General features: G+C 37.1%; 1 non-coding gene across 1 annotated transcript; it reads left to right on the top strand.

Moving 5' to 3' along the window:
* The first annotated feature begins 13,884 nt into the window (after positions 1 to 13,884).
* Positions 13,885 to 13,991, top strand: LOC121211930 (small nucleolar RNA R71). The gene has a single exon (XR_005907146.1). It is a non-coding gene; the product is annotated as a small nucleolar RNA R71 (small nucleolar RNA).
* The last annotated feature ends 209 nt before the right edge of the window (positions 13,992 to 14,200 follow it).

The following is a 14,200-nucleotide window of genomic DNA, read 5'->3' as shown; positions in this document are numbered from 1 at the left end:
AAAAGTGGGCTGTCGGCACCACACAGGCATATGGTCGCTCATGTGGCAGGCCTTGTTGCGAGACCAGACCGTATTATCGACGAAATGGCCATTGATGACTCCGTGGGCCGAAACGATATTAGGCCATCCTAGGGCGAACTAGGCTATGTGGGCCCAAAGGGACTGTTGGCCCCATACAAAGAAATAGTACGAAATGCGGTAAATTGTGGGCCAGGTTGTGTGAACTAAACGATTGAGGCCATTTTAGGGCTATGTGGGCCATACGAGAGTAGGGCCCAGATGGACCTGTAATATGGGCTAAAGGCCCATTAGCACTGATTGACTGATAAGGTTGCACGGGTCACTCAAGATGACTGTGGACCTACTGTAGGGTCGGTAAGTACACTTAGACCCCATACTGTTGAAATGACCATTATATCCCTATAAGGTAAATTGACTAAAATACCCCTCTATAATGTATGACTGTTTTGAGCATGACATTTTTGCATACACGTATGATATTATGTTGCATTACATGGGGTGGGATATATGTTTTGGAGGAAGTGTATTGAAAGGCTATAAGCCTATTACTGGCAGCGTTGCTGCAAATACTGCTTAGCTCCAAATATGGTACGTTTTGGAGTATAAGTCTGGGTGGGTCGACTTTGTTCCCACATAGTGTGTAGGGCTGGTACGGAGTTGGTGTGTAGTGGATGGATTGGGTAGGATTCTTTTTCTGCATACTGTACTGATATGGGCTAAGGCCCAGACTGCTTTTATCACTGAAATGGGCTAAGGCCTAGACTGCTACTGTTACTGAAAAGGGGGTTAATGCTCCTAACTAAAACTAAAAGGGCTTAGGCCCAGTTCGCATTACTCTGATTGTTTGTTATTTTGGGTTTTCACACACTGAGTTTTTGTAAACTCACCCATCTGTCATCTATGCAGGAAATCCCTAAGCTTAGACGGATCAATACGACAGAGAACTCAGAGGTCGCCACTCGACCTAGTTATTTCTTTTCATAAAATTGAGATTTTATATTGGGTTTTTATTATGTAATAAGGCCGCTTTAATTTTTTTCTTAATTTGGGAGATTTAACTATCCTATTTTTATATTACACCTGTTAGTAATAGGACACTGATTTTCGTGAAAATATAAACAAATGTTTTTCTAAAAACATCACACTCACGCAACACGTTTAAAAAGCTTCCGTAACAAACACGGTTTTAAAGTTAATAATAAACTGGTTTAAATAATATTTTACCTAAACAACTTGAGTTTTCTCAACGAGCTAGGCCTCCTAACCTTTCTTTTACAAATCTAAAGAAGTGTTTATCAAGAGCGGATCTTTCATCAATAAATGTTTTGGAAAACGCTCCAATGCGACATCACAAATTCAACCATAACGTGTAGGCCGAGTTTGGGGTGTTACATCTTTAGTTTGCAATCTGCTCAGACGTGTTGGTAAGTGTGGTGCATTTATGATGGTATTATTATTACTTCAAGTGCAAGTCTAATATAAAAGAACGATGTCTTTTGTGTAGGTGGCGGCCAAAGTTGGTAGACACATTCCCAAGGAATCTAGGGTACAACTATTGGGGATTTTTGGTAAGAAGATAGTAATTATTTTGGAACTCCATTAGTTTCCTCTTGGATCATTGGTTAAATAACTGAGTGGTCGATCTATTAATTATTCTTCAGGTATAAGAGTGTTCGGAGCACGGATTAACTCCAAATCGCAATAGGTGTGTAGTCACACTACTTCAATTGTAAAACGACAAAAGCCGAAGAACTGTTACCATCGATGCCACACGGGCGTGCGCTTGCTTGTGTGGTCACCTAAGCGCAATAGTGCGAGCATGTGATCGTAGAGACCACCACGAGTGATTTCGTAGGCTTTGGTCGCTTTGGGCCACGATGGGTCAAAATGACCCCAAAAGCTGGTGGGCTTCACACGGGTAAACCACACGGATGTGTGGAGATTATTGGGCCAAGTTGTGTAGTTGCACGGCCAAGGTCATTTAATGGGCCACACGGACGGCAGGCCCACATGGGCCGTGTAATGGGCTTTGGACCCATTTCTATTCTTTGATTGTTAAGGTCGTACAGGTCATCCAAGACGACTGTGGACCTACTGTTGGGTCGGTAAGTACACTTAGACCCCATACCGATGAAATGACTGTTATACCCCTAAGAGGTAAAATGACTAATATACCCCTATGATATGTTTGACTATACTTGAGCATGAAATTTTGCATACATGGATTATAGTATGACATGACATGTGCATGGGGATAGGTTTGATATATTTGGAGGAAGTGTACCGTACTGGTAGCTCTCCTGCAATTACTGGATGCTCTTCTACAATTATTGAATAGTGCCACAATCAGTGCTATATTTGGAGTGTAAGGATGAGTGGGTCGATTTTATCCCCACATGGAGTGTAGGGCTGGATGGAATGGAGTGTAGAGGATGGATGTGTAGGATTTTTGTTGCATTTCTGTTATTGTTATTGCAATGGGCTAAGGCCCATACTGATACTGGACTATTATTAAAATAGGCTTAGGCCGAAACTGTTTTGCCTACGGATTGTTTGATTGTTGAAAAGGGATTACACACTGAGTTTTCGTAAACTCACCCTTCTGCTTTCCTGTGTAGGTAATCCTTAGATGGCCCGGTGCTGTGAGGGACTCGATGGTGGCCACACGACTGATTATGATTTCTGTCTCGGTTTTATCCTTTAAGTTACTAATTTGGGTTTTGGTTATGTAATAAGGCCTCTTAAAGATTTATTTTTAATTTGGGGATTTTCAATTGCTTTACTTTATAACTGCTAGTAGTAGGAAAAGACGGGCTTTCAAAATGATAACTATTTTTCAAAAACACCGCGTTTTACGGAACACATTTTATAAGCTTCCACAAGAGACAACATTTTAAAATCAAAGCCGTTTTAAACATTGTAAATGACTTGTTATAAAACCATCAATAAAAACCAGATACAAAGATGAATATGTAAAAAAGGTTTTTCTTTTAGTATCACACTATGCGAAAAACACTTTAATGTGACATCGCCAGATTCAGCCATACCGTCTAGGCCAGGTTTGGGGTGTTACAATACCACTTATACTTTTATACCATAGTTATCATCATAATAATTAACTTTCACTTAATTATAGCAAACAAGTATAACGACATCACACAAGATCTCGGTACATATAAGCACGTGATCACATTTCAAGGTGTTAGCACATTGCACATGGATAAATAGGTTTACAAACCCATAACCAATATAAGCCACATCTCATGTTTATATACACTTTTGTCATTATAAGCCAATACAATTGACCACACCATTAAACACATAACACAAAGGAATAATGTAACACCCTTTACCCGTATCCAAGGCCGAAACAGGGTACGAGGCATTACCAGACTTAACCATGCACACAGACGAAAACCGGGCCATAAAATTTCATTTAATTCAAAACTTTTCGAACACATGCATAGACTCATATTTAAAAACATATAACGTGGCATAAATGAGCACTTACACATCCATAATCATGCAATAACATGTCATTCAATTTAAACATATTTGTTTACCATCCTGTATATAATATACATTCTTACATTAACTAGAACTAGACATGCTAAATTTTATTCTCATTTTATACCATCATAAAACATCCATATTCAAGGCAACATTACTCATTTCCATTTAATTCATGATCCACTAGCCTGCATTTAACTTACCTGATGTATTACCAATCATGCATAACAAACAAAGTTAACTATATCATCACATCAAAACATAGGACATGGCATGATTAATTAAACTTATAAACCATAATGGATAAGGACCACATCTCATGATCATATACGATAACTCAATGCAGACTAATATGTATGGTCAAAGTCATAATAATAATACATATCACAAACCAACTTCCTATACATGTCACTCACTTGATATTTCTAATATTTGAATTAATTCTCCCAAAAATGATAGTTTTGATAGTGTGATTTTGCCTCCGACAATCTCCAACCCTGAGCCGACTTGTCAATACTAAAGAAATGGAGAGGATGGGTAAGCTTTAAGCTTAATAAGTCCATATGAAATTAATAAGCAATTACTAACATTTTTTTCAAGATAAAACACTATAATTGTACAATTACACATGTTTAGGTTAAGTTATTTTATCGAGTTACAGTTACTAAATCATTATATCTGGAGCTCCAAAACTCAAAATTTAGTTTCATTAATTTTCCTTGAAACTAGACTCATATACCTTTCTCCCATAAAATTTCCAGAATTTTTGGTTTAACCAATTAGTACAGTTTATTCATTAAAATTTCCCCTATTTCTCTGTCCAACAGTTCTGACCTCTCTTCACTAAAAATTATTTATCTCATATTTCAGGACGCGGATGATGTTCCCGTTCATTCCTCCTCAAAGTAGACTCATTTAGAATTCTATTAATATAAATTATAACTAATAATTATTTTTTTACAATATTTAATGATTTTTCCAAGTCAGAACAGGGGATCTCAAATTCATTCTGACACTGTCTCACAAAAATTAGAATATCACATAATATAGAACTCTTTTGCTCCCCCTGCTTATTTTATATGAAAATATACTAATTAATATTTAATTCCATAATTTGTTTGAAATTTAATACAACTTACACAATTTTTGGTGAATTTTCAAAGTCACGCAACTGCTACTGTCCAACACTGTTTTACTACTAAAATTCACTTTTACATAATTTCACTTAATCCATTTTGTCTTATCGAAGTTCACTCAAATATCGAGCACATTTCTCATAATTTTCATAAACATATACCTACACTTTTTCATCATATAATCATGTTCATATGTATTTTTACTTAATCGATTTTCCCGTTGAACTCTTCGGAATAATAACTGATACTCAGTTCCCTGCACATATTTTCACACTTGTAGACAAGGTTATCTGGTATGCATAGTAGCCTGCACTTAGTACTAAACATGCGACCAATTATCCGGTACACGTAGTAGCCTATATTAGTACTACACACGTGATCGAAGTTATCGGGTACGCATAATAGCCTGCACTTAGTACTACACATGTGACCAATTATCCGGTACACGTAGTAGCCTGCACTTTGTACTACACACGTGACCTCACTATAGATCATTTGTATCGTTTCTATTCCGAAGGCTCAACCAGGAAATTCCTCACTTTCATTTATTCATAGTCCTTTTTCAATTTGTAATTTACAACAAATAATCATTCTATAGGCAGCAACATTTCATATGATAACAAAATATAATAAAATAAAAAGAATCAATAAATTATTTACGTACAAACTTGTCGGAATCTCATCAGGTACAACAGTGTAGCATTTCATACAACCATGTAATAGTAATTTAGCATTCAATTCATGTAACAATAATTTGCCATTCAATTTCACATGACACAACAAGTATCACATATTCCATATCATATACACCATACATCAACTTCTCATAAACATATTAAATCATACAATTTATGCCATAACAATAGAAAATTACAATTCAAGTATGTTATTGCATTATTATTAACACAGGAACTTACCTCGTATACGAAAATGACCATTTTTACCATTTTGTCCACAACTTGGTATTTTGCCGATTTTAGCCCGAATATCAATTTTCCTAGCTCTATCATTACAAATAGAGCCTAATTAGGACTCAAATTATTCAAAGTGACCCAAAATCATATTTTGAAAAAATTACAATTTTGCCCCTAAACTTTCTCAAAATTACATTTTTTCCCTTAGGCTTGTAAATTAAACTTCATTCTATTTTCTTATGTTTTATGACATGCTGATCATTTTTCCCTTCTATAACAACATCAAATTCGCACTCTAACATGTACTTATGAACATTAGGTATTTTTACCGATTATGTCATTTCACTTGTTTTCACGTAAAATCGCTTAGTAAAAGTTGTTTAATACAATTTCAAGCTTCATATTCTACCATAAAACATCAAAATAAACACATTCACCTAAGGGTATTTTTCCAAATATAAACCCTAGGTTAAATTATTGCTAGAATAAGCTTAACTAAGTTACCAAGATTTCAAAAATATAAAGAACTTTAAAAACGGGGCTAAGGAGACTTACAAACGAGCTTGGGAGTTCGAACAAACCTTAACCATGGCTACTACTGGTAGAAACAGTTGAATGAAGAAGATTACAGTTAATTTGGCTAATTTTCCTTTTTAATTCTTTTTAATTATTAGTTTACCAAAATACCCCTAACTTAAAAATATTTTATCACGCCCATTTCATGTCTAGTTTTGTCCAGAAATTAACCAATGGTCTAAATACCATTTAAGGACCCTCAATTTAAAATTTCATAACAATTGGACACCTCTAGTATGTAGAACTCAACTTTGGAATTTTTACGATTTAGTCCTTTCGACAAATTAAGTGCCCGAATGTCAAAATTTTCGAATGAAATTTTCACGAAATTATTCCGTGAAATCATAGACCATAAAAATATAATAAAAATAAAATTTTCATCGTCGGATTTGTGGTCCCAAAACCACTGTTCTGACTAGGCCCAAAATCAAGGTGTTACAAATAAGTCTCTACATATGCCACTCACTTGAAAACACTTAAGGTTTATCAATACCCCAAAATTGATAATTTGATAGTGTGATGCTGCCTCCGACGATCTGTAACATTGAACTAACCTGACAACACTAAAGAAATGAAAAGGAGGGGAAAGCTATATAGCTTAGTAAGTCCGTATGAAAATAATAACCAATTTATTAACATGCTTCTACCAATTATCACATTATGATCTCAAGGTAAAACAATCATAATTTCACTTTTTACTTATGTTCATGTGATACGTGATATTCGTGACAGGTTTTAAATATTTATAATGAATCACTCTTGAAACTAACTATTATCACGATGAACGCAAGTGTACCTATCAAACAGTAGTATAGCTTTAGCAAGACCGAATTATCGAACCCAAAGGAACTAAAAGTACTAGTATTAACTTTCTTTTTATTATCTAGCCTAAGAATAATGGGATTTGTTTTAACTAACTAATTAACTAAACTACGAAATCACAGAAAATAGAATTGAGGAATTACTTTTGGAAAAAACGATTGAATTAAGGCGATACCTAAGGAAAAATCCACCTAGACTTCACTTGTTATTTGACTCTGAATCGAACGATTTATTCATTTGACTTGATCCATAGAAATCCCTAAGTTATATTATTATCCCTTTCGAGACTAATAACGTCTAACCCTAGGTTGAATAATTGAAAAATCTTTCTAATTAACTCCCTAGGGTTACATTAACTCGATCTATGGATCCCCTTATTAGGTTTCACCCTAATCCGGCAAAATCTTGTCACCCTATCTCTAGGCGCGCAACCAACTCCGCTTAATTATGACAAATATACTCTTAGACAGGGTCTATTCCTCCTCTGAATAAAAGCTTAACTTGATTCATTATCCTGGAATATCAAAACAAGAATTAAGAACACATAATTAAGAACAAGTCAAATATTTATCATACAATTCAGATAATAATAACAAGATCTGTCTTAGGTTTCATTCCCCTTAAGTATTTAGGGGTTTTAGTTCATAACTAAAAGGATAAACATCTCAGAAGAATAATGAATGCAAAAAATAAAGAAAAACCCAAAACTCCTCAAGGGAAATTAAGGGGAGATCTTCAGTCTTGATGATGAATCCGGCTTCTGAGATGGATCAATAGTCTTTCCTTGAGCAGTTCCCTACTTCGCTCTCTCTGTGTCCTCCTTCCTCCTCCTCTAGGGTGTATTTATAGGCTTTGGAATGCCGAAGAACCCTCAAAATTTTCCTTTTCTGAATTGGACTAAACTTGGGCTCGGTAGGGACACGCCCGTGTGCGATTACTTCAGGCCGTGCTCAAGCCTATTAAATAGGCACGGGCGTGTGAGCCACCCGTGTGAGTCGTTCTACGATTCTGCCAAATTGACATGGCTATGGGGTTTGCCCATGTGAGGAGGTCCAGGCCGTATTGATTTCGTACGTTGGCCCATTTTCTCTGTTTTTGGCCCGTTTCTCGTTCTTATCTCCCATCTATGCTTACCTAAGTATAAAATATGAAATTAAGGCATTAAGAGCATTGAATTCACCAATTTTAAGGAAAAATCATCCATAAAATGTGCTAAGCATGGGATAGAAATATGTATAAATTACGGTTTATCAAATACCCCCACACTTAAGCATTTGCTTGTCCTCAAGCAAAATTTTCAACTCATAATCAAAATAAATTCTTCTCAACTTATAATTTCTATCGATAATATCTCAAAATAATCCATAGGTAATCATACATTGAAAATTCAACTGAAAGAACATGAAAGTTTCAAACATTCCAAGTTGAGTATTTTATCATGAAAAAATAGGTGTCTCCCTTTGTCTAAGTAATTACCTTTGATTCAAAATGTCACAGAGTTTCACATCCTCACTAAAGATTCACTCAAATCACTTGAGGTGTTTAAGGACAATAAATGAAGCACTCAATAGTGAATAATGAAAAGTTATTACCATAGGCTTGCATGAAAATCAAATCTCCACCACTATAAATTGAGATGAAACATTAATCGAAAGGTCTTTAGAGGGTTGTAACGTGGCTTTGGTTAGGGGGTGTGGTCACAAGCTGAAAGAAAGGGTTAGAATTGAGATTGAATTGAAAAATTGCCTAGCTAAAAAAATGACTAGTCATCAATTGCGTACAATAGAGCTTTTTCTCAGAATATGGAATTTAACTTTTTAGCTCAGAAGATTACTACTACTAAAATGTACACATGTATATATAGATATATATATTTTAAGAACACATAATTACAAAATAGAATGAAACATAGCTAAGTAACTATTCCAACTCAAATCTCGACAAAAATAGGGATCAAATTAATTTAGGGGATTTCAACATAATGAGTTATGGGTTAATATTGAGGGTACATCAATGAATGGGTTGTTAGGCTCAATGGGGTTCACTAAGGGTTAATTGTGAAGGTAGGCTTTTGTGGAGTGAGTAGCTTAAACCTAAGTGCCTTTATCATTTTGACATATCAAATCAAATGCTGTGGTCTTGACATGCATAATCAAGCAAGTTCTAGAATAACAATTCAATACTGATACACTCAAAATGAAAGTGAGCATGAAAGAAATAATAGATGCTCTAAAGGCTCAAGATCTCACAAAAAATTATGGCTTTTTGATGTTTAAACTTGTGAATTCTAACTCAAAAAAATACCTAAACTTAGGAAAACAACCTAAAAGTTCTTAATTCTTCAAAAATCAACTTATCATGCTTGATTCCCTAATGTCTTAAAGTCTAAACAATCAATGCATAAATGCCTATGTTTTAATTCAATATATATGAATAAAAGTCATAAATCAATCAAAATTTATCCTAAACATGATATGAGAGCTTTTTAAGAGAACAAGGAAATCATTCAGGGATTTTCCTAATAGTGAAATGAATATCCCCCCCCCCCACACTTAAGATGTACATTGCCCTCAATGTACAAAGATAGATATATAGAAAAGAATATAAAAATAAGATAGGGAGAGAAATGAAACTTCCTGAGTGATGAATGAATTTCCTTAATTTGAAGTTTTAAAGAATAATCGGCATGAGGGTGGAGGAGGATACTCTGGTGGTGGTAGAGGTTCATTAGTCCATAAGTCCTGCGCCAAAAGAATATTATATTTGAAGTTGGTTATGGTCGTGGTTGAGCAGGACATGGTAGTCGTAGAGAACCTTCCCTAGTGGAGTTTCGAGTCCCTGAGTAATAGTGAGCTTTGGAGCTTTTTATAATTGTGATAGAATCAGGAACTCTTTTAGGAAAAATATAAGGAATAGTAAGTACTCAATATGAATTAGCCGAAATTAAAATTTGTAAAATAATAATTATAAGTCTTAATAAAAATAAGGTGAAAGAAAAATAAAAATTAGTCGTAAAATAAAATAAAAGTAAAAACATAAAATAATAAATAAAAGTTTTTAAACATCTTCATCGCTAGATGGTTCGCGAGGTGGGGTGGCGATGAGATATGGAAGTGCTAACAAATCTGGTGTAGTGAAGCATCAATGTGATCGAAGCGCTGAAAACATTGCTACTCGAATCGAGTTAGGCGCTCAGAGATATCAGCGTATGAAGCTGCCACATGAACTGGACGAGAGGGTGGTGGTGGCTGAGACGGTGGGTCCTCGTGACATGGAGGGACATCATCAGTAATGTCCTTGGGGGCCTCCTCCTCGATGGATTGGGCGAGACGGTACTAAGGAGGGAAGGTACCACGTCGTTTCTCGATCATCCTCATACTTATCATGCTCGAGATGCCTTGTGGGGACATCTGGCCCATGAGAGTGAGGGAGAATGATTGGACTGCTGTGTTGAGAAGCCTGAAGTAACGCGCCAGTCGAGTCACATAAGGGCCAATGGAGATACCCCTTTCCAATGTCGCTCCGTCTGGTGGCGAATGGCAAGGGCGATAAAGTAGGCGAGGTCGAAGACATGCCCATGCGACATACACCATAAGTAGTAGACATCGGGAGTGGTGATGACACCGGTGCTCTCTCTCTGCCCTGTCAAGGTGTGAGATAAAATAGAATGTAAGTACCTCAAGGATGGAGGGAGAGCTGATGCCTTTGAGCGACTGGGGTCGTAGGTGGCCGAACGTGGTACTAGTGCGTCCCAGCACTGTGAATGAGAATGATGGATGTCACGGTTGAAAGCATGTAAGTCATTCTCCTCCTTGAACTCCTCCGTATAGAAGCCCAGTGCAGTACCAAATTTTGGGACCCTTAGCTGGCGGACTAATCCACCTAAACGAAATTGGATTGTGCCGGGATCATCGTAGTTTTTCATTACGGTCTGAAACGTTGAGCATAGTTCTATCGTGAGCTCGAGATATGTTAGCTCGATGGTCCCAAAGAAAAGCTCCCAATGGTCGGTGGTTAGGAGGGCCCGAATCACATCAGCCAACTGAACTTGTTCTATTGTAGCATAGTCGATGCAGCAGTCCGCAATTAAAGGTCGGGCCCAGAGTATGTGGAAAAGTTCTTCTTGGGGCCCAATGGGGAACTACAGGAAAGGGTGATGAATTTCCGCGGTAGGACCTTAGGAAGGTGACGCTTTCTTCCTTTTCTTTGAAGCAGGGACAGCCATTTTTTACCACGTGAAGACGACATTGTAAAAAAAGAATAATAGTGGGTAAACAAATTTGAAAAGGGAAAAGCCATGAATTTGAACTAACTAACCAAACTCACCCAGAATAATCAATTTGATAGCATAATTTTTTCCAAACTCAAACACGCTCGTGTTCCCCAATTTTTACATATGTGATTCACAAATTTTAAATTTGGGCATGTCTGACAATTGGCCCACGCCCGTGTTCCTTGGGCATGTCAGTGCACACGACCATGTCGCACAGCCGTGTCTGTCTTCGTTTGCTTCTCCCATGCCCGTGTTAATTTAATAGGTTTGACCACAGTTGCTTGGCACGGACGTGTCGCACGCCCGTGTTAATTTGACAGGTTTGGCCACGGTTTCAAGGCATGGCCGTGTCGCACGCCCATGTTGTTTTGGCAGGTTCGTCCACGGCCATGTCACACGGTCGTGGCTATTTATCATAGCCCGTGCTAGGGAAAATCTTTGCCCTATTTTTAGACGACCTAAGGCACGCCTATGTGCTAGGCCGTGTCTGTGTGGGAAACCTATATTCAGGAGCTCCGTTAGTAAGTTAGGTGTTAAACACTAAAATTTAAAGAAGCTAATACAGTTAGTGCTCGGGTTGCCTCCCGAGAAGCACTTATTTATAGTCTAAGCTTGGCTTACCTCTCTATTGAATGGTCATGGTGGTTCGAGGAGTTTATACTCCTCGTTCCTACTGTGAATCTCATCAAAATAAGGTTTTAGGCGGGTATTGTTTACCTTAAAAGTGCCAAACTTGGGATGACTTACCTCGACTGTACCAAATGGAAAAATGCTAAGTACCGTAAGAGGAATTTCTTCATTTGGTTTGGCAGTGACAATGTGAGGATCTGTAGCATCTAATAAAACTTTATCTCCAGCCTTAAGTTGATTTGGAAAGGTATTGAGCTCGTTCTGGCATAGTTTTGGTTTATCGTGTGTTCTCGATTTATGTGTCTGCCATTCATCCAGCTCCTCGATTTGTAGCCTTCATTCTTCATGAATGGGTCCTCTACTATTGCTTGAAAATGGTTCATGTACTTCCTTCAAGCTCATTCCCTAGAAAGTAGGCTGCACCATATTGTCAGTTTTAGTAGAATGGTTTAGACAATCACCTTCAGTTTTCGATATGTTACCGAAATTGCGATCTTGAAGGGTGATTGTTTCATCTCCCACACGAAGTGTGAGCTCACCTATGCCAACATCAATAATCGTTCTAGCAATTGCTAAAAAGGGCCTTCTTAAAATCAAAGGAGTGTTGCTATTCTCCTCTATGTCTAGAACAACAAAGTCAACGGGAAATATAAATTTATCAATTTTAACTAGCACATCTTCAATAATACCCCTAAGAAACCTTATAGTTTTATCTACTAATTAAATGCTCATCCTAGTCTGTTTGGGTTTCCCAAGACCTAATTGTTTTGGGTTTCCCAAGACCTAATTGTTTAAACATCTTATAAGGCATGACGTTAATACTAGCCCCTAAATCAGCTAATGCATTATTAACATCTAAACTACCAATTAAGCAAGGAATTGTAAAACTCCCTAGATCTTTCAATTTTTTGGGTAGTTTATTCTGTAGAATAGTTGAGCAAACAGCGTTTAGCTTCACATGTGAAGCCTCGTCTAACTTCCGCTTATTTGCTAAAAGCTCCTTTAAAATTTCATTGCGTTTGGCATCTGCGATAGAGCTTCAATAAACAGTAAGTTAATATGTAATTTTTTTAAGAGTTTAAGGAATTTACCAAATTGTTCATCTAAGCGGTCTTTCCTTGTCGCATTAGGGTATGGCACATGAGGTTTGTATTCTGTAATTACTGATTTCTGCTCATTGTGGTCTACCTCACCTTTACCTTTGCTTGTCTCAATTTCTTTCCTTGGTTCTGGTACAGGTGTGACTAACCCTTCTTCATCTTGACTAGTAATCACGTTGAGTTGCTCCCTTGGGTTAGATTCTGTGTTGCTTGGCAAGCTACCTTGTGGTCATTTAGAAATCAACTTGGCAAGCTATCCAATTTGAGTTTCGAGCCCTTGGATCGATGCTCGTTGATTCTTCAGTGCTATCTCGATATTCTAAAAATAAGTTTCTAACACCGATATATACTTTGAGAGCATCTCTTCAAGTTTCAGCTTCTTTTCCTGTTGGTAGGGAGGTTGTTGGTAGCCTGGAGGTGGTCTCTGATTTCCTTGGCCTCCCCATGAGAAATTTGGGTGGTTCCTCCAACCTGCATTGTAAGTGTTATTATATGGATTGTTTTGAGATCAAGGATTATTACCCATGTAATTTAACTACTCGTTATCCATGTTGTGGCCATAAGGTTGGAATTCTGAATTGCTTGATCCACCTCCACTTGCTTCGCACTGCATTACTGGGTGAACCTGTGAAGAACTAAGAAAACCATCAATTTTTTTATTCAAGAGTTATACCTGATTAGAGAGCATGGGGACCAAATCGACGTTACAAACACCAGCTATTTTCATTGGCTTTGTCCTCATGACTTGCCACTGATAGTTATTCAGTGAGATCTCCTCTATAAACTCATAAGCATCCTCAGGTGTTTTATTATTGATGGTTCTACCAGTAGCTGTGTCAACCATTTGTCGAGTCGAAGGATTCAGGCCATTATGAAAGGTTTGAACCTATAGCCAGTGTGGTAGCCCATGGTGAGGGCATCTTCACAAAAGGTCTTTGTATCTCTCCCATGCATCGTAGAGTGTTTCTAAATCCATCTGTACAAAAGAAGAGATATCATTACATAATTTAGTTGTTTTAGCCGGCAGAAAATATTTTAGTAAAAACTTTTCGGTCATTTGTTCCCAAGTAGTAATTGACCCTTGTGGTAACGAGTTTAACCACTGTTTAGCTTTGTTTCTTAAGGAAAAGGGAAACAACCGAAGACATATGGCATCATCAGAAACACTATTTATTTTAAATGTATCGCATAGTTACAAAAAGTTTGCCAAGTGAGCGT

Source organism: Gossypium hirsutum, chromosome A12, assembly GCF_007990345.1.
Source record: "Gossypium hirsutum isolate 1008001.06 chromosome A12, Gossypium_hirsutum_v2.1, whole genome shotgun sequence".
Taxonomy (NCBI): domain Eukaryota; kingdom Viridiplantae; phylum Streptophyta; class Magnoliopsida; order Malvales; family Malvaceae; genus Gossypium; species Gossypium hirsutum.
This window is presented reverse-complemented; position numbering and strand designations above follow the sequence as displayed.